Source organism: Amblyomma americanum, chromosome 6, assembly GCF_052857255.1.
Source record: "Amblyomma americanum isolate KBUSLIRL-KWMA chromosome 6, ASM5285725v1, whole genome shotgun sequence".
Lineage (NCBI taxonomy): Eukaryota > Metazoa > Arthropoda > Arachnida > Ixodida > Ixodidae > Amblyomma > Amblyomma americanum.
In genome coordinates, this window is record NC_135502.1 from 19,337,446 (window position 1) to 19,363,441 (window position 25,996).

Genomic DNA, 25,996 nt, shown 5'->3' on the forward strand with positions numbered 1-25,996 from the left:
TGAAGGGCAAGAAAAGGAAGTGAAAAGGGGCGATCACGTCAAGGAATTTCAGTGTCAGCTGTACGTGCAGGCTGTGGATGAGAAAATGTGGCAAGGGAATGTGTTCGGGGTCCAGTTGACGTGACAAATGGATCACCTGACGTACTGAAATGGCGACAGTTGCTGTTGGCTGGTTGGTCTTCCATGATCTTTGATGAACCAGCGCAAAAAGGGCACCGGACGAGTAGGCCTTCCACGTCGACCTTCTACTTGTTCATTGCCCTTTTGCGCTCGCTCATTAAAGTATTGAAATTGGTACTGTAGCCTTGAAATGCGCTGACGTCATTTCTCGAATAGAGGGCACCGGGAAGGGGGCGAACTCCGTTAGGGCCGCAGCTACTCTGCTGGGCCCGTGATGATAACGTCATTTCGTGGAACCAAACCGCCGTGGTGTTCATTGGCTTTTGCGTTGGGACGCTGATCCCAAGGTCGCGGTTTCGGTCCCGGCGCGGCAGCCGCATTTCGGTGAAGGTGAAATACAAGAACGCCCGTGTGCAGTACGATGTGAGTGCACGTGAAAGAACTCCAGGGGGTTTAAATTAATCCGTGGTCTTCGCTGTACGGCGTCCCTCATAACCGATGTGGGACGTTAAACTTCACGATTTACCATTTCATTCGAGCGACGCGGTCTCGGTGCAGTCGATGCGGTGCTACTGATATTGACTGTAAGGAGGTTTTGAGTGGTGTTTGCGGGAGAGTTTGAAAGCATCTGAGCGAAATTTTGGTGTTAAATCTGTGGTTGCTTTTATTGGGGGCTATGAATACGGAAGTTTCGCCATGGGCATTATTGCGGACATGCCAAGACGGAAAGCTATTTAGAGGAGCCCTCGAGGGAACTCCACTGGGTCTTTTTCTTTTTTAGTAAAACCCGATAGCCAGGTATTTCATGACTCTGTTTAGTTCGGCAGAAAAATACTCTTTCCGCCTGGTCAGCATTGGGGAACCGAGCTATGACTTCGTCAGCTCCTGTTGGCACCTCAGTGCATTCTGGTGGAGACTTGCAGTGAACGAAGGCGAAGAGCCTTTAGAGGTGACGAAAACAATTGCGTTTTCACGTGTTGTGGACCACGGTAACGTTGTTAGGGGGGGGGGGGGGGGGCGGAAAAAATAAAAAGGGGATGTCGCAGGCACCTTGCAGTCGAGGAAACAGACGCGGCAGTCTTCAGCCAATCGCAGCAACCGGGGGAACATCATCGCAGGAAGAGCCTTAGCACGTGATGAAATCAAGGACTCGGCGAATCTCGCGCCTCAATCGAGAGAGGCGCGCAGCGGCATTGGAATTCAGCGGCGGTAGCAAACTCGCCGGTGGTTCGCGGCGCACGTCTCGATCGAGCAGGGGTACGCGTCGGCAGCGACGGCAGATGGAGGGTGAGGTAAACGAGGAGCAAAAAAAGAAAGATTACCGTTTAAAAGAAAGATCTTTGCCTTGCACCAGTACTTAGTGTCGTCGTGATTCTCGTCTTCTACAGCTAGCCCATGCCCCTCTTTCTTTTTTTTGCATTTTTAGTTATCCCTCTTCGGATGCCTTAGTACTACCGTGTCGGCGGCGTTGCAGGCAGCGGCCGCAACATTTTAACGCGGTGTCCGCTCCTTCTTAAAGATCTCACGTATATGCACATTTTTTTCTTTCTCTTTACTCTTCGTCGGACGTCTGGTTTGGTCATATATATGTGGTCGAGAGGTCCGGTGGAGGGGTGGGGGGGTGACAGAAGCAAGGATAAAGAAACAGGGCATGCATGTTCGATGGATTCCGTGCACCGTGCCGGAGTAGCTGTAGCGGCTGGGAAGCGTGCAGAAGGGAATTCCGTCCTAAAGTCGACGCCGAGTGAGGAGAAGCGCGCGCATCGGAATCGACCTCTTCGCGATTTCCGAAGCCTGGGAAATATCGGGGAAATTCCGAGGCTCTTATTTCGTCGAGAGAAATCCCTCTGCACTTTCCTCCTTCCCCGTCGATTCTCTTCTGTCTCGCGGCGATGTTTGCCCGAGGCGCGTCTCTTCGTTTCGACATCTCGAGACAGATAAAACTGAAAAGCGAGGCGAGACACACGAGAGGCCGGTCTTCGACGAACCCGCTGAGAGCTATACTTGCCGCCTTAGCTACAAAATTCGCGTCTCCTCTAAAGCGGACACGTATATATTCTCGACGATTCCGACGAGAATGGGGCTCGTATTTGGGGGCTTCATCTTTCTTCATTTTATGTTCCGTCACGCCCGCATTTTCTTACCGCGCGGGAAAAGAAAGAAGAGAAGAAGAAAACGCGCGCGGCTTTGCAGCAGCGGATCGCCATCCAAAGCGAATCTTCGAGTAGAGATATATAAGTTTAGAGAAGCGGAAACACCAAGCGGGTTCAACGTGTGCGCTGTGTGTCCCCGAGGAGGGGTAAAGAGGGCCGACATCGGCGCTGAAAAGAAAAGACCCACAGCGGCAGCGTTGGGACGGAGCGAGAAGCGACGAACGAGAGCACGGCAGCCCCCGTTTGTGTGTGTGTTCGCGTTCGCCTCTCGCTTGCGGAATCGTTCTGGTCGCTGTCCACGTATAACGACGCCCGCCGCCGCATTGCTTTTTAACGAAGATGTCGAAACGGTTGTACACCGGGTGTCGTAATGGATCTTCTCTCTCCTCCCCGTATTGGCACTCTCCGGCGGGCGACTCGAGTTCGATTGCTGTCCCTCCTTTCAACTCTGTCGACTAAGCCCCCTCCCCAATCCCTCGGCCTCACAGACACACACACGCACAGCGTGCTGTTGATCGCGTTACTCGCGAAGCCGGTCTCCGAGGTTATTTGGCTTCTTCGCCCGGCGCTGTTCCGAGCTCATCTCGCGAAGGAGGGACTGGAAGACAACTGTCGGAGGAAACGGAGGAGGTTGCTGCACGGAGTGTGTCGGGCTTCGCGGTGGCTGCAGGCCGCTCTTGGCGTGTAGCGTTAGAACTGTAAGCTTCTCACGTGTCTTGCCCGTTGCCGTTATATAGCTCCCAATATTTGTGTTAGCGCCGATGCTCGCCGTGACGCGTTCGGGAACGACCGTACTTTTCTTTCTTTCTGCGCACGGCACTATCATTTCCTCGTTTTTTTTTTCCCTATACCTACCCTACCAGCCCAACAAGGGATCTCATGTCCCGCGTCGAATTGTACAGCGAGCTCTGTACCGTGTTGCTTCGCAATTTACGGTGTTCGGCACATTTAGGCACGGAACACTTAGAAAACAAACACAGTAAGCCACTTTTGCTCGTGAAGCCGCTCATACGGTAAAAACTCTGCTTTGCCTCCCACCCAGGTACTTTCCGAAGGCTTCTTTTCTACACAAGCTGCATAAGGTTTTTCATCGTCAAAGCGGGAAGCGACGATGCGCGGCGACGCTGACCCGGCGGTACTTATTCATATATTATTCTCGTCTTCACGAAAACAAGATCGCTATCTCTGCGCCCCGCTCGAAGCACGCCCTCAAGGCGTTTCCCTTCTTTAACCTACTGAACTGCAGATTCGCGAAGGTTCGGCTCGAACGCGAGCGTTATGAAATCTCTCCTGCGATAAGCCACTCGCATGTACGAGGCGAAGTGGATTCTCTCGTTTTCGTAACGCATGTGGAACAACGATGCTAAAACGGAGAAGTATGCGCTCGGCGCCGTCCAGTAAGAAACGCACCGTTGACGTCGATGTCGGCTGCAGCTGGACGAACTGCCGACCAGCTCCGAGCAAAAGTGGCTTCCTGTGTTTCTTTTCTAAGTGTTCCGAGCCTAAATGTGCCGAACACCGTAAATTGCGAAGCAACACTGGTAGGCAGCTGGTAGGCAGTTCGTCCAGTTGCAGCCGACATCGACGTCAACGGTGCGTTTCTTACTGGACGGCGCCGAGCGTATGCTTCTCCGTTTTAGCATCGTTGTTCCACATGCGTTACGAAAACGAGAGAATCCACTTCGCCTCGTACATGCGAGTGGCTTATCGCAGGAGAGATTTCATAACGCTCGCGTTCGAGCCGAACCTTCGCGAATCTGCAGTTCAGTAGGTTAAAGAAGGGAAACGCCTTGAGGGCGTGCTTCGAGCGGGGCGCAGAGATAGCGATCTTGTTTTCGTGAAGACGAGAATAATATATGAATAAGTACCGCCGGGTCAGCGTCGCCGCGCATCGTCGCTTCCCGCTTTGACGATGAAAAACCTTATGCAGCTTGTGTAGAAAAGAAGCCTTCGGAAAGTACCTGGGTGGGAGGCAAAGCAGTTTTTTACCGTATGAGCGGCTTTCTGGCTGTGCTGACGTTTTCAATCGCTAAGTCTCTTCTCTGTCCCACACTGTGAGGCGAGCTGTTGATAAGCGTTGCCTTACGGCTCTTTTTGAACGTCGATCGACCTGTCGGCGCGAGGTGCGTTTAAGCTTTTCTCCGCCTTTTGCTGTTTATTCTCCCCCACATCTGTCTGTACGTGGCAGTGATTGCGGCCCTGTTGGTACCAGTCGACGGGCCCGTGCTCTTGGCTCTTCTTTCAGCCACCTAACGGACGTTTGAGGAGCTTTGAGTTCATCCTCGTAAGCCGCATTACTGGAGCGTCACGAAATGTGGAACTTCGTCAACATGAAGGCTGACTGTCCCAGGGACGCGGAGCTCACACGTGCTGTCGTGGGAAGCAGCGGAGCTGCAGCCGCCAGTGTGGATTTGTGGTGTACAGGCGGCGCTTCTTTTGTTTGGTTTCTCATGCAAACACTACAGCGACTACGTCGACGCCATGAACTAGGCGACAAATGATTGATTGCCTTGAGTGTAATGGCGACCTTCCGGTCGCTTATATCGCTTCACAGGGTGCTCGAAATTAGGCTTTACTGATAAAAAAAAGACACCAAGAGACGCGGACAATTTCTAGAATGACTTTTGTGTACTAGATTGGTATATAATTCTTATATCCGTAAAGCGTAATTTTGAACGCCCTGTATTTTGTTCTGCTTGTTCGCCCATCAGGTCATGCAACGTGCCACAAAGAGCACTGGATGACGCGTGTCCTTGTGTCGCGACTGAGAGGGGAATGACTTTGCACAATGGTTCAGCGCTCTGTGTTGCACAATATGAAACGTAGGTATTCGGGACGGGCAGTCAGAAGGGATGCGCTAGTGACGCGGGTGGGTGATTATTTTTATCTCTACCTTTCTTCCTTTTCCTTTTTTTTTGCTCTTGTAAGAGACACAGGTAGGCGGACGGTCGCATATCCTCATGTTCTCCTCTTTTTTTTCCGCTCTCCGCCCCCGCAGCGCGTTGTTGCACGTCAGCCGCTGGCACGTCAGCGAGCAGCGCTCATGAGACGCTGTTTCGCGCTGACTGCGTTTCCGGAATCCGCCGTCCAAACTGCGGCGCACGCCCTCTCTCTCCTGCTCATCCGCCTCTCCCTCCATCCGCATCGGGAGCCCATTCAGGCCCGACTGCGGCGGGCCGGGCGTCGTGTCGGAGGCGCCGCGAATGACAGCGCTCTCTTGCTCGCCGCCTGCTTTGTTCCACTTAACTGCCGCCCAGCCACTCGGTGCTGTCCACCTGCGGCCCGTTCCGCTCTGGGTGGCACTGCTGCGGCTAATTTCGTGCAACGGTGCGGATGTCGTCTGTCGGAGTGACGAGCAACACATGCTCCCCAACTTGGCGTCACCTCGCTCCACTTTCGGTTGAATCCGACCGGGCTGCTTGCGAAGTAGCGCTGCTTATGGACACGCTGCCGGGTTGTGGCGACCACCGGCGGGCCCATAGTGACGGGATATGGTGGGGCGATGCATTTGTGGCGCTCGTGTTACCACTGATCGATACACTACGGTGTGTCAGATACCCGCATAATCCAGTCGATGCATGCATTTCGGCGTCTTATTTGTGAGGCGCGACCTGGAACGGCGATATCCAATTGTGCGGTTTATATGGAATCGAAATGCGATTTTCATGCCGGGCTTGCACTGTGAGCAGAGACTGTGAGGGCACGCCGTAGTCGGGGTCTTGGGATTAATTTTGAATTCGTGAGACTCCTTAATGTGGACCGGAACCTTACTACGCTAGCATTTCGCATTTCACCTCCATCACAATGCGTTCGCCGCGGTCGGGGTAGAACCCGTGTCCCCGCACTGAGCATCCGAACGACATGCATTACGATATTCTATCCGCTGTTTGTATCGGCTTGAGTGTACACCATCGTCAAAATCCCAGCGCCTTCCTCGAATACCTCTGTGCTGCCCATTTGCCCTCTTTTGTTCTCGAAAGTCGTGTAAGCCACATTACATTCCCTGCAGGCAAGCCCGATTTAGGGTGCCTCGATGGACTGAAGTGTTGCGTATCAGGCCACCAGAGCAAGATTTTGCCGGTAGTCATTGTAATGCAACATTACCAACACGTTGAAGGAAATCTGTATTGAGAGCCGTCGCCTTTGTGTCTTAGTAGTGAAAACGAGTGTACTTCATTGCGTAAGGTGTGTCAGGAATGACATTGCATATCATGTTGCTGTCGATTGGAAGCGGCGGCGGCTCTGTGCACCGCGCTGCAGAGGCTGCAGCTACAGCACCGCAGTGCACGCAATTAGGCGGAAGGCGCGGTTGAGTTTTGCTCGCGTGCATGCCTGTGTGCTTTAAAGGAACGCGTTTCCTTCCTCTTCTTTTGTTTACGAGTGTCAACCTACCCCGCTCCTTTTGCCCACTTACGTGAAAACGAAAGCTTGCCGTTCACGTTCTACGCACTCGTGGCCTCGTCGACCGCCTTTTCTCCGTTTTCCTGTGCGTGCCTGTGTGCGTGGTTTTTTTTTCGGCCGTGGGCGAGGGCGTTTCTTTCATCGTCTGCCACCGCCTCCTCGCGTTTTTTTTTATTTTTATTTCTTGCGAAGTGTGCTCTCTCTTCAGATTCCGTTCTCTCAGTGGCGAGCCCTGGGTTGTGTTCGTGACTGTGTGTTTGCCTGGAAAGCGCGTTTCACAATGTGATTGATCGTACTTCTCATGAAGCCGGAGGCAGTTTGGGGTCGATGAATTGTAGTTTCCCCGCGCGCGCGCGCGCTTCGCCTGAAGGCGGGCTTGCCCGGTACGCACTCGCGTACTCTGTTCAAGGCGGCAGAGAGCATATATTGATTTCGCGCCGACGCCAGTGGCAAATAAGAAGAGTTGCCCTCCCCTTGCCGGTTCGAGCATCGAGTATCGTAGTCCGTCGTTAGCGGTTTTAGTGAGTAATCTTCTAAGTGCCGCAACCTTCTCTAATATGCGCAGTCGCCCACTTGTTCCGAGACAGCTTTCTCTGCTTTCATCAAACGAGTCGGCCTCGTGTAGCATACTAGTAGTTTCACTTGTGACCATTGAAATTATGCTCCTCGCATCTAAGTGTGTTTCACCTCGTGTGTTTTTGTGAAGCAGAGTCGTTGTCACCTCCATGTATTTTTAACCTGAAAAGAAGTCACCAGGCTTGAAAGAAAACGGTCTTTCTATTCTCAAGTTCGTTTTCAGCTCAGTCACTAACTTTCCTATTGCCCATGTACCATTCCCGGCGCCTCCTATCTGGAACTCCTGCATGTGCAGTCGCTCGCATGCTTAACTCGAACAGACCTTTAGGTCCTTTTTTCCCAATGCTATCGATGCGGGCTGTCGTTTTTGGCCCAGCAACTCGATTGCATAAGCCGAGCGGTGGCGCTTCTTACATCCTTTGGCCTAAGTTTGTCAACCGCAGCGCTTACTCGTGCCTTTATATAGACAGCACTATTCCGGGAGCGGCTGATAGCCGTCTCTCTATTTGCATACCTGGCCGAAAAAAGACCCGCGCGTACGTATATATAGTCCTGCGTAGGCAGGCGACCTCCGCAGTGGCAGCATTTGCGTGCCGCGCTGCACGCGGCATATGACCTGCACTGCCACCGGCGCTCCGTTACGTTCATCTGCTTGTTTACAAGCGCCGAAGAGGCCACTGGGAGCGGAAACTGCTCTGCTGTACGGCAGGGGCTGATATTCGTAGACGGCAGTGCTGCCGATGTTCGTGAATTTTGCGCAAACAGCACGGGTCGCCAGGCTTTCTTGGGCGCGGTGCGCGCTGGGGAATCGTCCCCTCTGCTGCTCCCTAACACTGTTCTTCTTTGCCGGCGTCTCTCCATAATCTTACAGCCTTGATTCGTCTCTCTCTCATCCCTCTCCGTGCCAGTGTGTAGCTTTTCTGTTGCACACCGCTGCTCTCCGGCAAAGAGTGCGGTATATGGCCGCCGGTTCCCCGGCGTGGTCACGCTATCCTGTCTGCCGCCCCCCCCCCCTCTTTTCTCCCCCACTTTCTCCCTACTGCTCGAGACTGGCTCGCCCCATTGGCTCCCAAAATAAACGTCGATCGGTGCCGGCGCGGCCACTGCGTTGTGGTGTTAGAAACTTCGGCACTCGGAAGAACATGGCATCGTTTTGACGGCTCGCGCCTTTGTACGACGCGCGTACCAAACAAAGATGGGGTGAACTGTTCGTTCCGTTTTTCTTTTTAAAGCATTCAACGGAAAGTGAAGGAGGTGAAATCAGCCCGAGCGGCTGGTGCTGCTCCATCTGCGAAAATAGCCGCCGCTTCGCTTCGCGATCGACTGCCGGCTGGTGCTTCCAGGAAAACGCAGGCCGATAAGTTCGCGCGGCAGTGTGAGAACGCGACAGCTGCCTGATAGCCGCCAGCGTCGCTATCCAAAATGGCCGCACTTATCTCTCTCTTTTTTTAAATATCCCACTGGTGTAACTGAATCCTCGCGCATCAGCACAGCAGTTGTCTGTGTGGTTTCCTTCACTTTAAGCGTATCCGACAGTACACTTATTACCGGGTAGCCCATAAAAGTGAGGAGTGAAGTGAAAAAAAAAAAAGAAAAAACTTCCCTCACCACGATTAGGATACTCGGCAATGCGTACCTACGCTAGCTGTTTTGATATTTATGTATTTTGACTTTGACATTTCCGGTTAAGCGATATGCGCTATATTCCCGGCAGGCGGCTGTTTCAAGCATAGCCACCGGTAGGGATGGATATCCAGGTTGCTCTTCCAGAGTTCCCGTAGCGCTCATGCGCAGCGCAGCGCCGCGATGGGTGGGTAAGTGGCAACTGTACTGAATTAGGCAACGACGGGCAGTTTGCTCAAAATTCGGTGGGCAGGTTGCGATGACATTCTAAGGTTATGTGGCTTCTTTCGACCAATCAGGGAATTTATTGAAAGAGAAGGCGGAAATTTTTTTGTGAGACGACCACCTAAGTGCTATCTCGTTAACAGACGCGTTGAGTAAGCGTACTGGTAGACATTAGTCCCTAGCGCGCTTTGGCGCTCGTGTGGTTAACACATTCCGCAAGCGTCAACACAGCAGCTCCATAGCAGCCACGGAGATGACAACAAAAGAACCCCATTATAACTAAAGTCTAAAGACGATTTGGCCGGCTTCTGTGTACACACCTTCCGTTCGTGACGGGAGCTATTGGGGGCTCAAGCCGTTCACGTTTGGAGCTTTTCGGTCACGCCAATTTCGAAAGTCCCCCTTAGGACCCGTGCATTGAAATCAGTGCCCTTTATAAGGCCAAATTCAAATGCGGCATTAGTATGCACCAGCCAGCGTTGCTCAAATCATGACTGTGATGGAAAAGGGAGACTCGCAGCTCGTCACTAATAGTTAATCGCCGAGCTCGAGCCCGACGCTTTGATTGACGTTATCCCCGGATTTTAATTCGGAGTTTCGTAGCTGAAATGACCGAATGGCTGTGGTCCACCTGTCTGGCACTCGCGGCTGTACGGTTGCTGCGGACATTTGTCAACAATTCTCGTGAGCTACGTGAATGAGCGAGGAATTCTGAGAAAGCAGCGTCTGCGTGCTGGCGAAAGCCCAGCAGTGGCGCTATGCACAAGCTGCCGCGCTCCGCGTTCTTTCGTACCCCAATGGCTGTGAAGGGAGCCAGCCGACGGCGGCTTCGCATGCGTGAACTGCTGTCCTGAGGTTGTCGATGCTGGCTTGTTGTGCGTTTACTTGCAGGGACCGGTGTATTTATTTATTCGCGTCGCGCCATGTCAGAGTGGCCGAATGTCTCGATATGCAAGAAGCCAGCTCGAGCACAGGAAGGTGAAAGGCTGATACGAACTAATTACAGAGGAATCTTCTTAGTTCCAAACCGCTTAATTCGAACTTGTGCTTTGTCCGAGCTCACGACTGTGTTCCCGTCAGCGTCGAGCGTTAAAGAGGCTCCCGTTAATAAGTACCCCGCACAATTCGAACAAATTTTCATTTCGCTTCGAGTTTGATTTGTTGAGTTTCTACTGCATCAGTGAGAGTAGTGTTTTGGGTTGCTATTTTTTGTTCCTTTTTCTATTTTTTTTGTATTTTAACTCTGTTCACTAGGCATGCCTTTTCAGGATAGTCCTGAACGTGTCTGTCGGTCGCCTTCGAACTTGTGCTTTGTCCGACCTCACGACTGTGTTCCCGTCAGCATCAAGCGTTAAAGAGGCTCCCGTTAATAAGTACCCCGCACAATTCGAACAAGTTTTCATTTCGCTTCGAGTTTGATTTGTTGAGTTTCTACTGCATCAGGGAGAGTAGCGTTTTGGTTGCTATTTTTGTTCCTTTTTGTATTTTTTGTATTTTAACTCTGTTCACTGGGCATGCCTTTTCAGGATAGTCCTGAACTTGTCTATCGGTCACCTTAAGATCTCGAACAACAGTGCGGTCGCTCATGTGTGGGCTTTCACAACCTGAATATTGCGGCCTGGATTATCGTTGGCGTGTACTGTTGTAGCGGGAGGTTACGTAGGAATCCTAAACGACGAGGAGGGACTCTAAGGTTGCTGCTTCTTAAGGTTGCATGCCGCTAGTAGCGGGTGCAGTGCGGCTCTTGCTCCTGGCTTGTCACTTGGATGCATTAAATCTTCCCTACGGGAGCCTCTGATGCCTTTGTTCAATACCTACGCACACTTGGTCACTCCCCCTTCCTCGGGAAACGAATTTAAAGTGTACCAATACCTCTTCTTCTGCACCCATTTGATACCCACCATTTCCGTTTACCAGTCGTGTAACGTTTTATCCGGTCCTTAAAAAAAAAAAAACCTTAATGAATCGAGCATCGTTCGCTCGTGTTTGCCTGGCCGTCGGGGCATCGGGGCCGTCTTGTCCAAAGCGCGTAGAAACCCGCTTGCACCTTTTCCCGCGTTTAGTCCCCTTTCAACAGCACGACACAATCAACTAATTGCTGCGTGGCAGGTTGCAAAGTAACGCTATCGGCTTCCAGGAGAACCGTGGTAGAGGCCTCCGGAATAATTCAGACCACCGGTGGCTTTTCGCCTATCTGTACGCGGCAACTTCCCTTTGTGTGCGTGGATTTGTTGGGTGCGAACGTTGCTTGTAGGCTTTAAGCGGAAGTGCTGTTATGCACTGTACGCTCCCTTTCCGCCCCTACCCTCCTAATCTCCTCTCCCACCAATGCACACAAGCGGGTGCAGCCTGAGTCGCGTACTACTGTTCTGAAGTGGCACGCGTAAACATCCATTACTGGAATCTGAAGCACTTTTAAAGTTGCCTAGCCTGCTGTTAAGTGGGCTGTTTACTGTTGAGTCTTTTGAAAAAGTTCTGGTTCGTGTGCTAGTCTTGCGTTGCGGTAGATAAGGGCGCATACGAATGGTAGCGCAGCAGCTGTGCAGCAGAAGACATGCAGACGTATGTATATCAAGGTGAAAAGGGAAGAATTAGTTCTAAAGCCGGAGGAAAGCAAGTCGCTTCTGAGTAGTACATGGTTCCGCCGTCGCTGTCGCTTCCAGCGAGGCGCGTGAATAATAGAGATTTCGGCAAAAGCCGAGCCAACATAATGGGGCGCGCGCTCTGCTTCTGTAGGCGTAAGCGGCTTGCAGATTAGTCGCGAAGGTAGCTGCCAGAACTTCGAGCCTTAGCCTGTCCCGTCCTGCATTCGTAATGAGCAGCCGGGGCTTCTCATTTCAGCGGAATAAACTTGCTGACGCGCGAAGATCTGGAACAGGAAACGAGGGCAAATAACAAATTAAGGGGTGTTGAGTGCCAGCGCTTTTTTTTTTTACCGGGAAAAAAAGAAAGCAGTATTGATTACTGTCCTTCCACGATATCCGCTTCTCCCTTCTGGTCGTTTCGTACACATTGTTAGTTTCTGCCTGCATTCTTTTTTTCATTACGTCGGTCTTTGCGCCGCTGTTTTTGTTCGGGATTCATGCCGAATGCAGTGGAAGAGGCGCCTTTTTGTATCCCCCCCCCCGCCCTCCTTTTGGTGCGTTTTATGCTTCTCTTGGCTCCAGCGTCCCTCACTATTATCGCTTTGTTGAGTTAGCTGTAACATAGGTTAATCACCTGTCCTAAGCTGTTCAATCTCGCCCTGGCTAACAGCAAACGCACTCGAGTTAAGGCGGGCGTAAAAAAAAAAATGTGCGAGAAACTGTTCAGGAGCTTAGCAGTATGCGGGGTCCCTTATCGTGTATTTGGGTCGCAAACCATCATTTAATGTCGGTCCAGTTGATCTTGAAGCTGCGCTGTGCCTCGGCGGCTGTGCGATTGGCGTGCTTGCGAAATAGCGCTTGAAGCATCTCATTCTACCAGAACGCGTTCTGCTCCTCCAAACTGGACCAACGGGACATATAGGCGTTTCGCTGAACTCAAGTTAAAGGCGCAGAGCAGTCTTATGTAGTCTTATATCGCAGCGCGCGCCCTCACACGGCTGCCAGCTTTGTCAGCGCATGTCGCGGGAGGCTGTGCTTTCGTTTCAGTCTTTATTGCTCTTTGGTTTAACATTCTCCCGCTCTCACTTTGTCGACGTTGGCATGCCATTCGTTTTACTGTTTCTTTTTGCCTTTGTATGCGGGCTTCTACGCTGAGGACAATGGGCGGAGGGTGCAAAGACCTTTCGCAATGCTCATGGCACGCAGAGGTAGCTTTTTTCGCGTATTGGGGTTCAACGCGGGGCTTTTTTTTTCTTGTCTAATGTGACATTTTTTTTTTGTCCCGCCCACCATAGGTCTCCCGCCCTGACAGTCCCGGCTCCGTGCTCGTAAAGTGGAAGCGACGCTGCGCTTGAGGCCTGCCATACGAGTGAGTGTGTGCACGTTTTGAATCACCTTCGCCTCAGCGGTTGTTGCTGAGGGAGTGTCTGTTTCTAGCGGTCTCTGGATCACGGCGGCTATCCGTTCTTTTTATTCTTTGTTTGCTCAGCGTCACCTTCTTTGCTTAGCCAGTCAAGTCGTCTTATGCTTTCTCTCTCGGGGAAGCAAAAATAGTTTTGTTTGTACACATAACCGTCATCCTGTTAACTGCTGCTGTGCGTGCATCAATACTTAAGTTAATGGTGGTTTGTGTTCCTCCCTTTGTTAAATCAAATTTATATCTGTTTTTTTTTGTTCTACTCGCAAGTTAAATTTTAGGGGCATCTGCAACTCTCAGGCTCCGCACTGACTTCTCTTACTTTTTGCTGCGAATACTGCTCTGGCTCGGTGGATGCCCGAGGATTTCAGAATTCCTGGACTTAAGCTATTTTGGATTTTGGTAACTATTTCTGTATCAGCACCACAGAGCTCAACACCGGTGAAGACGCGCTGATAAACGTAAAACACGGATTGATAGAAAATATCCCAAATTGTTGCTTTAGTTTACTTAACTCGGCGACATTTGATGATGATTATGGTTTTTTATGGCGCAAAGGCATCTATGGCCTAAGAGCGCCATGGCACAAGGTATATTCAAATGCTCAAGATGGGGTCGAAGACCCATTTCCCAAGCATTTCACCCTAAATAAGCCGAGCACCAGACCAGGGGAAAGCTTGTACCCATTGTATCAGCGGTGGGTACCCGGCGGCACTGGGGATCGAGCCCCGCACCTCCCGCATGCGAGGCGGACGCTCAACCACTTGGCCACCGCTGCGGTCGGCGACATTTGAGCTTACCTTATTGATTCCATTAACTGTTTACTACTTTTATGTCGTTGTGTTCGCGTTCCAGCGCTTTTTGTGTAAACTTTTTTTTCTCGCTTTCATTGGTTGGTTTCTTATAATGGGACTTAGTAGCCCTACAAGATCGGCTTCGACATTTTCGGTCTAAGTGCACTATTAACCGCCTATATACAACAGGCTACGTTTGTTTCGTGCCTTCTCTGCGACCTTACGCCATCTCTGTAGGTGATACAAGAATGCCTGTTCAAGGCGTGCATTTTCAAGCGAAAAAGCTTTGTCGGACTTGCAACAACCCAAGGCTCTCACAATACAACAGCTTATGTTGTTCATGTTTAAGGTGGTGAAAGGCATCTCCCCACATACGTGGCGTTTCTGCGCCCATCTTGGGTCCTCGTCTTGTTCGCGCTGAAACTCCTTCCATTTGAGTAACGTGACAACTGGCCCAACAAGCAACACGTTTGGATCATACACTCTGTGCGTTTAGCTCATCTTCGTTGTGCTGCTGCGACATTCGCTTGCGCTTCACGATCGCTCTTCACGATAGTCGTCATGGCCGTGTCCTCAGCGGGGGCTTTCCTTCGGGACGTTGACATCCTGACGCACGGCGAATTCAGTGGAAATATTGGATTGCATGTTTTCTATCTTTTTTTTTCTCCTACTGTCGCTCTGTGAAAAACGCAATCAATTGTCGGCTTTGCCTCTGCACTCGTGACATCTTGGCTGAAGGCATTCTCGTGGGACTCCACTTATGTTCTACTTTTGACTCGGTTATTGTTATCCTATGCGTTCGGTGTTTATCGGCCGAAGAGGCTGCCGAGCGCGTTTCTGTGTTCTGTCGCACTGTGTTGATGCCCTCCTTCCAAAGCTTCTGACCAATGCAGTCTGTCGGGAAGCCAATGTAAAAATACATTTTTAGACCCTCTACGGCATGCCAATCCTCGTCGCGGTTTTTTCTTTATGTAATCACAAAATTACGTTAACAATGGTTGTTCAGGATGTGTCGAAGTTGCAAAACAAGTTTTCCCTGCATAACTGCATGAAAAAAAAATCTGAAGTCTTGTTTACGCTTGCTGCTGTTTCTCTGAGTCTCTCATGCTGCAGGGTGGCTTTAACGATTGGCCTCCTAGAGATTTCTTCTTCCTAGAGAGCGCCCGCCACCCGAGATGATAGATGATTCATTGTCTGAAAAGGGTCTAAACACGACTTTCACTCTTAACTCTTCTTCCCAATTAGTACATGAAAGCCATCCAAGTGCAGTTAGTGACTTACAAATTGCATGTTTAGATAGTGATGAGACTAAGCCTGGGACAGCAATGCCTTTATCCCACCCACGTACCGGCCTCATGACTATACCCGATTCCAAACCAATCCAGACCACGTCACCACAAGTGGCACATCGTCACGAGCGCCACTTCCTGGCCCACTACTCTTAGAGCTTAGGCGCATTTCAGCTAAACCTGTAAAAAAAAGGAAAAAATATTGGGGGGGGGGTCACACAAGCTCCGCCTAAGGGTATCACAGGATAGCGTTAATGTTATAAAGCCCCATATATGCGGGGTCATTGTATACTTTACATTCATACATCGCTGGGAGTCCTCATACCACTCCTGGCGCAGTGGTGCAGCGGTTAAGCGATGCGCCACTATTCCAAACACAGCCACCGGCGGAGCTTGTGAAAAAAATGGAAAATTGTTTTTTTTGAGGGAAAGGAAAAGGCGCAGTATCTGTCTCATCTATCGTTGGACACCGGAACCGCGCCGTAAGGGCAGGGATAAAGGAGGGGCCGAGAGAAGAAAGGAAGAAAGAGGTGCCGTAGTGGAGGACTCCGGAATAATTTCGACTACCTGGGGATACTTAACGTGCACTGACCTCGCGCAGCACACGGGTGGGTGCCTTTGCGTTTCGCCTTCATCGAAACGCGGCCGCCGCGGTCGGGTTCGAGCCCGGGTACTCCGGATCAGTCGCCAATCGCCTTAACCACTGAGCCAGCGCGGCGGGTAAGCTTGTGAGGCCCAGATTGCTCATCCCGAGTTCCCCCGTGTAAGGCTCATGCCATACGGCCACGGCGTGCAGGTGGCAACTGCATCGAATTTGGCGACAGTGGGCAGGGAGTAGCCCTAATGCATTATGTTAAAATGAATCCACAACGCGTGGATGTTCGAATGGCGGAGCTTTATTAATGGATTTTTTTCGTGCCAAATCGGCTCTGTAGTTCGCGAGCCACACCGTGTATCTGAAGTTTCCGGATAAATTTCGAGCTCATGGATTGCATTGCGTATCGTTAAGCAGCGTTCCGTGTGTATAGGTGCAAACCGCAGCATATCGCGAATCTCTAGAAACGGAACGCAGATTTCGGGGAACGTTCGGACCCATTACCTTGACTGTTTTTTCTTCTTTGGTCGACTGTGAATTATGGCAGAGTCGAGAAAGCGGCCGGCCTCAACTGCTGGCTTCGTGACTAGCGGGAGCGTGCGCAGCTGTCTCGCTCTGCGAGGTCGCTGGCGTGTGTTTACTACTGGAGAAAGTCCCGAATATCGTGATCTCATTGTTCGCGGTCTCGTTGCGTAAGCTGGGGCTTTGTCTTTCTGCTTTCCTTAGGAGCACGCGTGAGCACTTTCTTGTATGTAATAGGACATTCGTTTCGACTAACATAAAAACGCTGGGAAGAGGGTGCTAAGAAGGCGGCAATGACGAGCGACGAGGCTACGGCGTTCATTGCAAACGAAATGCTGTTTTTTGTACATATAACGACGCGCTGGAAACAAAAACGACCTGGAAGGCTGGACCGGTTGGCAGCAGCCTGCAGGCATTCTCTGTCTAAAGCGGCCAGGATGGCGTGGTTATGGATATGTGACATGTTTGTAATGCGATACCATCTAGGTTGTTGTCTCACACACACAAAAAAATCCGGCTTCTGTCACGAAATTTCCTGAATGGTCGAGAGAGGTCACGTGACTTTGCGACGTCATCACTACTTGCCCACCGTTGCCAGATTCAATGCAATTGCTACCTGCCCACCGCGGCGCTGCGCAATGAGGCTGACGGGAGATCGGGAAGGGCAGCCTGCAGGTCTCACAAGCCTCACCCGTGACCGTGTTTGCAATAGCCGCCTGCCGGGAATGTGGCGCACCTCTGCGCCAGGTGGGGTATATATGATGACTCCCCGCGATCTATAAATGCGATTGAAAGGGTCGTGATGTTAACATCACGTTGCCACGAGTTGCCACATTTTTCTTGCAGGTGTCCATGAGATTGTGGTTAGGGTGGGCCTGGAAGGGACCCTTCTAGATCCTAAAAGAAATGGGTTATTACTTAGGAGTGGGCGGGGCAGCCCAGCGTTTCTTTGAATTCTTCAGCCCCGGGATCAAAGAAATAGTTTGGCAGGGTATTTCCTCGTTGCGGTCCTTCGCAGCCAATGAAATACGTCAGCTGGAGTGACCTGACAGTGACTGCGATAGCTAGTGCTGCACAGGAGAGGAGAAAGCATTGATGAGACGTAGCTTCGGCCTTTATTTTACCTTATTTGTGTTTGCACCTTGCCGACGTACCCAAAATTTCGCATGCACATTCTGGAAGATCTGCTGAGTAGAAATTGCCTGTCAAGTAGCGTTCTCGCAGCCTCCAAGGTTACGTGTCAGCCAGCTTCAGAGTCAACTGTGCAGTCCGCGAATGCGTATTGCTTGGCACGCTCTCTCTATGCGGCTCGAACGGCCGAGCAGGAAGCCGGGATATGTGGAAGCGGGCGGTCTAGCTTTCCCCGCCGCCGTTTCTTCCGTGCCACATTCCCTCCCAGACCTGTGTGGGGCCTCCGCTCCAGACGACAGTGAAAAGAAGAAATATTGCGGCGGTGGGGGGGATAGAAGTGGGGTTCCGCGCAGCTCCTCTGTGACGTCATGGCGGCGGCATTCTCGGCCCGGCAACCTGTCTGGGCGGCCAGACCCACCGCTGACCGGGGCGGCCGGGTCAAGAGTGAACGCAGAACTCTCGCGCCAGCCCGACGGGATGCGAGAGAGAGCGGGCGCAGCCCACCTGGCGTGTTGTTCTTTTGAGGTCCGCTCGCGAGCACCAGTTTGCTCGGCAAAGCGCTTGTCTTCTCTCGTTCGCGGTGTACCAGCGTATTGCCGAGGCCCAGCGGACGTGGTATTGAAGAGCCTTACTCCCGTTCACTTCCTTACGCAAGGTCGCTGCTAGTGCTCTACGCCGTTACACATTCTTTGGATGGAACATGCGAGCCCTGAAGGAAGCCCTTTCTTGGATGGCTCCATGGTGGGATGCCACGTAGACACTGTCGTCAACGGCTTGACACCAGGAATTAAGTTGCTTTAACTCGACAGCCGCAAATAGCCCCGCTTTTCGTCAGCTGCCAGCATAGTTCGAGGGACAGCGTCCTTAATAGTAATAATACCGTTAAGGCGGATATTTTTAGTCATGAACGATGCGGCATGCTCAGAGAGAAAGCTGGGATTAATGCTTGACAAGCACCCCCCTCCCCTTTTCCGTAAGTAAAATACATACAGTCGTTAGCAATATTAGGGGAAACAAGATTTTTGCATAAAATTGCGAGTGTTCTGGTTACTTTTTCCTCGAACTTTGAGAACGACTTATGGATATTATACGCCTAGAGTAAAACACGTTAGAAAATAGAAAAAGAACTCTGTCACAGAAAATGATGTGGTAACCGATAAATGAATGCTAAAACCTTGTTTTCTCTTATTGCTCACGAATGCACATAGCTGCACATGATTCCGAATGAGCACAGTGTGTCAGCAGAAGCAAAATAACCATCCAGTTGCTCAGAAAAAGCATCTCGCAACAAGTTGGAGAAGAATCAGGGTGTTACGGTTGTCCTCTGTCCTCCGTTTTGGAGCCGTCCTTCTGACGGCGCCTCGAGCACACAGTCTCCTCCTCCTCCTCCTCCTCCTCCTCCTCCTCCTCCTCCTCCTCCTCCCCCTTCTCCTCATCCTCCTCCTCCTCCACAGCTTCCCCGGGGATCGATCACGGAGGCTTCCCTTTTCGCTGTGACCCCCACTTCGTGTGAAAATTTTTCGACGCCTAAAACACCTCGGTACAGCGAGGACGTCGCTCGTTGACGAAGCGGCGGCGGCGGCCTTGGGTTCCGACTCGCTTTTCTTGTTTTCCTCATAATCTACAGCCACGCGCCCCCACGGTGAAGTCTGCGTCTCTGCTGCCCATCCATACGCTCCCGGCCCGATAGCGAAGTTAGGTCGACGGCGAGGTGGTCAGCCTGCAAGGGGTCGCGGCGGATAGCCCTCCGTTATATCGAGCACGCGTTCATTAAAGTGACAGACCTCAAATCTTATCAACTATATGCCCTCAGGGAATAAGTCCTTAATTAAAAGTGCACTAAAGGAGAACCTGAGCTCGTCGTTTTACCGTGGGAACTCGATCTGCATGCTCTGAGCAGTCTTAGAAGCTTCGAATTATTGTCCTGTGCGGCCGATATCCCTGTTAAAACAAAGTGAATGTCCCGGCTCCCGCTTTTTTTTTCTTTTTGAAGTTACCTCCGAAAAGAGTTCAGCCAACGCGTGGAGCGCCTTTCAGCCAGCCGCGTGGCGGCTTGCCGCTCTGCCTTTGGCGGAGTGATACGTACTGGTCGGCGAACGCAGAGTCCACGCGTAATTTTTTTATTTCCGTGGGCCTAATGTGCGCCTATGTAGGCTGCGACTGAAACTATTTATTCACGGAAATCCAAAAGCAAAATAAAAGCGAAGCCGCCACGCGTTGGCTGACTCTGACTCCTCCTCTTTTCGGAGGTGAGTTCAGCGGGAGTCGGGACGTTTAATTCGATTTAATAGCGAAATCGGCTGCACAAGATTACAATTCGAAGTTTTGAAGAATGCTAGGTGAGTGCAGATGGAGTTCCCGCGGTAAAAAGACAGTTTCCGATTCCTCTTTAGTGCACCTTTAATGCTCCTGTGAGGCATCCGATAGGTCTTGCACCGTATTGAATGGTGCATAGTTAGGAAGGCGCTCAGAAACACTCGAATACCATTGCCGATAATCAAACAGCCCATTGCCAGAATCAGGGGCACTGAATCTCTCTACGTTTTGACCAGTGTAGAAGCAGCCGCGACTTGATCCGATAAATTAATTTTCCGTCCATAGAAAAACACGCACTGCAAGTGCACCAATGCTAATACTTTTGGGACGAAGACCATCGACAGAAGGTCTCTCACAAGAACACAATGCTTCAACGGACTTTTATTCTCTTACGTCTCAGTCTAAAACACCCTTTCGGCGAAAACCGACCAGCCAGGCATCAACACAGCAAAGGACGCGCGCTGGGGATATGACAGTTTATTTTTGGTTGGCTGCCAGACAAGAATTCAAACACGAGCTGCGCCTGTACACAGAACAATATCGTTTTTTTAATGCTCATCTGTGGAGAGCAACTGCCGTGATTCATGTTTCCGCGAGATTGAATCTTGCTATGCTATGCTCGTCAACGCGTTACGCATCGGTGCCGGCCTACAGTGTCGAAGAAAATAACGCTGAGGAATGTTTGCGTTTCAACCTGTTTTGACCTATCGAAAGAGACGAACTTGCATTCACTGGTGCTGTGGCATTCGACGCCTTTTCGGTGGCAGGTCCGGTGGGTACGTGGGGTTAATCTCTCGGAGATTTGATATGCAGGCCGGCCTCCGCGAAGGCGTAGATGATGGCGACAACCATCTAAATATGTTGATGATGCTGTACTGCTGTCGAAAAGTCGCGTGCGACTAACGGTTTTATTTAATATACGATGAAAATTTGCCAGACTCGCCTTGGTGCTTGCAGATGCTATCGCCAGGCCGCCTGTCTACGCTGTGTGTTGCTTGTTTTGTCGATACTTTCGCTGTTTCTACTCCTGCTATCGATGTATTCGCTGGGGATGCAGGCGTATACGGGTAGCCTGGAACCGCTATTGGTGCTCTGTATGCCGACTCCAGCGAGCGTTGCCGCCGCAGTTGCCGTAACTTGAGTTGATAACGGTGCTATAGTGCTGTGACTTGGGAAGCTGCTGCAGGCGCTCCGCTGCAGCAGCTAACGGCTCGAACGGGCGTTGATGTCATCTGCGTTCGGTCGGTGACACCGCTTACCGGCTGTGGCAGGATGGAGAGGAAAGTGCGGAGCGGGCTTCGCGCGACAGGAAGACAGCGACGCCGCAATGTCGAGACGGGCCGATCTCGCCCTGCAGCGAGAGGATGTGCGCGCATGCATCGCAACCGGTGGGACTGGTTGCGGACGAGTCTGCGCGCACCTTTCGCTCCGTGCCGCGGAAGGAACGCGGTGGCCCAGTCGTCGGCGTCCTTCACGAGCTTGCTTCAATTTCGCCCGGTACGCCGCACCGGCGATCGAAGGCGTTTGTGCCGACCGTACTATGACCGGCTGTGGCACGCTTGCGCATTTCAGTAACGCGTTTAGATGATCTCATAAGCTGATTTGCTGTTCCCCAAGGCTTGCGGCGCAAGAGCGCTTCGCGAAAGGAGGAGACTAACTGGCGCGGATAGGCGGTGCTCGGCGTTCCGCTTTGGGGGTAGCATTAGCCGCTTATGTGCCATAAAACTCAGCTCAGCCCGCGCTGTCGATGTAGTGTAGATATCAGGAGTTGGAACATATATTGCGACTGGCACACTGTCGTATGGAACAAAAGCGACACCCAGTGGTGTACCCTGGTAGTAGCTGGAACAGGAAGCTTGGACACGCTTAGTATAAACACGCTTAGTGTGTGCCTCGAATTGTCTTCATATAGTCAACTGCAGTTTACGAGCCATGATAACGACAACTTATCCTTGGAGGCTCTTTTGGTGCCGGAATGCAGCCGATCAGTTTTGCTATTCTTGTCCTGTTAAAAAAACTATAACTTTCTCTTCTTGCCGTCAACCACTCTGGCCTCGCAGCTAGTGTTTCATGAGCGCCCTTGCACGCAAGACATGGGATCTTTCTGCGATTAAATCGACCAATACAGTTACTACTTTTTTCCAATTGTTTAAGGTAATTGTGTTTTACTTTCGTGATCTGGCATAACCCGATTTCGTGTGACCAAATTTCTGTGCTTATGTTTGGAGTGCCCTTGATTAATTCTTTTTTAGCACGCTCCTTTACCGGCTCGCCGAACGTCACCCGGAGCGAAAGCATTTGTCAGGCATTGCAGTTCTGCAGGGAACAAATGGAGACAAAGACAGTCCATAGAGGCGCATCCAGAGGGGAGGCTGAGCGGGCCGAAGATTTCCTGCCTGCCGAAATGGGGTCACGTCTACCTGAAACAAACACGGTCACCTTCATACAACCCGCCATCAGGAGCGGAACAGCTACCACCCCACCGATGCCTCGTCGTGGGTACTATAGGACACTGAAATGAGCGAGCATAGAGGAAATGCAAACCGAGTAGCTCGAGAGAGTTCCGTCATGTCCTGATGCTTGCCGTTTTTTTTTTTTAACACAGCTTGCTTTAAAGGGACATTCAGGATAAGTTCACTGAATCATTGTTCTCGGTAAAAATTGGCTCTCTGGTTGTTTCTCGGTATGCTACCGTTTGCCCGACAACAGAAGACGCATTCATGACTGAGAAGATATAATTTCAAAATTTTCGCGCCAATATATATCCAAACTCGTGGCCTCTACACCAAGAAAGTCTGGTTGCCGCCGTTTTGAAGTGAATTGCTGTGAAGCACAGACTCAGAGATCCGCGTATAAAATTCGGTGTTGACGCATGCAGTTTACTTGGGACATCGGCCGGTGAGGGCGACACCTTTGTTTCTTTTTTTTTGTCTTTTCTGATTATAAAGCTCCGTTTCCGGTAAGCGAGGCCTTTTTGTGATTAGAATCCCGTGACTTCAGTTCGTCCTCAGTGTCCCTTTAAGCAGTGTCCCTTTTCTCTAGAACCGATAGCCTCCATGTACACAGCGGTGCCTGCTTCATAATAGCACGACCAGTGGGATTCAATGAGCCGCCGTAGCGTAGTGTATGAAGATCTTTCCCTGCGCTAAACAGTCTGCAGGACAGAGCGACCGTTTTCAACTTGAACGCTCGCTGCTACCCAACGAAAGTCACTGCTGCGGCATACAAATTGGCATTGCTTCCTTTCATGCGCTCTTCTTCTCCGGGTGGATCGCGAAACGGAAATGAAAGTGTCACAGACCGTTAGTTCAATCATTTTTTTTTAACCGTCCTAAAATTTTGCTCCGTTTGCGAACTCCGCCTTTCGGTATCGTGGCGCGATTTCGCAACCGCGTGCTCTATAATACCAGCGGACACGCGATAAGCGGCACCAACACTGCTTAAAAAACGGCTTCCTTATACTCTGTCTTGCAGCGGTGTGACCACTATCTAAATGGCCCAAGCCATTCAGCAGCCGAGTTCACAAAGCACACCAAACATTGAGAATGGATCGGGACTGGTCCGGGTACGAGCACTTGCAAATGAGGGTGCCCAAGGCGCTGGCCTCTCAGGACGTATTCTTCGTGAATTCGGTTCCCGATTGGCTAACGCCGTGTCTGTAGCCTTAGCAACGCTGCACGCTATTGCCGAGCCAAAGTACGAGCTCCGCTGTGCCGCAACCGCGTTACGAACCGCCTTTCCATTGTGCGCATTCATCAGAGAGGAAGCGGCCTGTCAACGCCTTGAGCCGCCGGTCCGTCGGCGGCGCGAAGGCCACATAGCGCTCAGCATCCGCTCGCCGAGGGAAGCTCGCGCCTCGTTTATTTATCGACCGATTGTCCCACTTCCATCTGTCTCGGGGTGCCAGCCGTCGTGTGTGCGCGTCGCCACGTCTTGCCTCGCGCCGCGCCAAAAGACGTCGTCACAGCCGCTACTGTGTGCTGCGCTGCGCGCTCGATCGCGTGGCCGTGCGACGGCGTCGCGTACGACCCTCACGTGGGAGGCTGAGGAGCAGACCCGGGGGTAGCGGCGGGGATAGAGGGAAGGGCGTCGGAAGGGGACCGGTCGTAAAAAGCGCTCTGTGGCGAGTTATGACGTCGGTCGCTCTACGAAGTGAGCCGTCGCCGGTCGCTTTGTCCTGTCGGTGCGCGTGTCGCGCACGTGTGGCCTCCTTTGATTATTTTGTCTTGCCACCGCCGCGAGTGCATCGTAAGGTAGTCAGTACCGACACAGTATATTTTCATCTCCGGATACTGGAGGTAGTTCCGTCGCTGTCACCTCGAGTATGCCACTAAAGGGTGCGCTGACAAGAAGTTTCGAAGTTGAAGAGCAGGCACTGAGGACAGGTTGAAGTTGGTCTGCGTCGATGAATTTCCAATTTGTGATGACAAATATGCTACTCGATAATGGCTTAAAGCGGAGAAGAGGAAGAGTAGGTGAGGAGGATGCTTGGAAAATCATGTCCCCTTTTCCCCCGTAATTGCCTACGTGATTTTCCTTGGCATTCGCCACCAAACCCTGGCCAATCCCCCCCCCCCCGCATGGGTATGTGCTATGCCCAGAGAGATCCATAACACGCACGCCACCGGACGGCCTGTCTCGTGTTTCATTTCTGCCGTAAGCTGAAAAAGAGCCAGGAATGGAACATGAGACAAACCGTCCTGTGTTGAGGTTTTCTTAGCATCCCCCCTGTGGAGTTCGCTGACCTTTCCGCGAACTCGTTCATCTTGTGTTCGCAAGGAAAGCCGCTCCAGTGGGGTCGGAAGTCCCCAACAAAGGGGCCCGTCCTGTCCCTGCCTCCCCTTCGTGCGGTGGACGTCCTCGTTTACGCCGCGCCGTCACGGGGATGACCCGCCGGGAAAAACGCTAATGTACAGCTGACGACATGTGGTTGTTAAGGGGCTGACGAGGTTTCGGGGGCGCACGAGATACGGCTGAGTATTAGCCGAGTGACCGGAAACCCACTATTCCTGTAACGACTGTCTACTTCCCTTAACGACTGTGTTCTCTTTGTTGCTGTCAACAACCTGAGTCATCGCCTCGTCGGCACATGTTTCTAGCGTCTGTGGTGCCGTGGGGAACGGAAGTCGCATTTGTGTTGTTTGTCTATTTGATTGCAACCTCTCCTTTCCCAAATGTTTAATCAGTACTTTTTCCCCAATCTCTGATCAGTGGGCGGACCTTGTTTTCATTTCCCTGACCACTGATTGGCGAGATGGGTCGTTTGTTACCTTATTGGTTGCTGTCCCCGCTAAGGGCGGAGACAGAGGGTTTAAAACCAAGCGCTCTGGGTTGAGCGGGGGCTGAATTCGTCTGGTCCACGATTTAGTCATGTAAATAGTTTTCTCCTTGCTTTGTTTCTTCTCGTTTTTTTACTTATGTTGTAAATAAATAGTTACCTTCTCCTTTCCTTGAGTAATGTGAATGTTTGCGAGTAGAACCACCGGGTCATCAAGAAACCCCGATTTCATCATCAAGTAGTTTCCTCTCATCGCCACTGGAAGGGGAAACTCAACTGGCGCAGTCGACAGGATCTTAACTGGCGCAGTCGAAACAGGATCGCAAATTCTTTCTACTCAAGGCATTGGACGGAAGGTGAGAAGAACAAGTCGGTGGACAAGCTGTTTGTCCTAAAGGAGAAAACGTGAAGCTGCGTCGCAAGACTGACGTCGAAAGCTTCAGGATCACGGGTCGAGTTCGAGAGGACGTCGGAGGCTCAAGTCAGCTAGGAGCTGAAGGAGCCGGGCAACAACAAGTCATCGAGGGTTTGAGTCAGCGAGCTGCTGAAAAGAACCAGGCGTCCACATCGAACGGGTTCGAGTCAGCGAGCTGCTGAAAAGTAACCAGGCGACCAAGTCAAGCCAGTCAAACGAGGCAGAAGTCAGCGAGCTGCTGAGAGATCCAGAGCTCAAGTCGTCCGCATCGAGGAGCCTGTCGTCATCACTGAGGACGACGAGATCACCGGGGCAGAGAGCAACCAGTAAGGTAGGAGACCTTTCTGCTTTCTCCGAATTCACCAGGTCGGTGTAGTGTTTATGTGCTAGAAACGATAGCACGGAAAACGGAGATGGCTGCCGTACGGCATGATCAGGAGGGCAGGATGCGACGTGTTGAGCAGGAGGAGGCTGAACAGCTGAGTGAAATTGAAAATTTTGAAACTCCAAATTGAACTAGAAAAGAAAAAACTTGCACAGATGCAATTAAAATTAT

At 51.5% G+C, this 25,996-nt stretch overlaps 1 protein-coding gene across 2 annotated transcripts in view; it reads left to right on the forward strand.

Moving 5' to 3' along the window:
• LOC144136410 (galactosylceramide sulfotransferase-like) overlaps positions 1 to 25,996 on the forward strand; it is a 189,637-nt gene that overhangs the window by 25,187 nt on the left and 138,454 nt on the right. For both annotated transcript variants that reach the window (XM_077668695.1, XM_077668696.1), the window contains exon 2: positions 12,979 to 13,052. The gene's annotated coding sequence lies outside the window, so the exon portion shown is untranslated. The remainder of the gene's footprint in view (positions 1 to 12,978; positions 13,053 to 25,996) is intronic.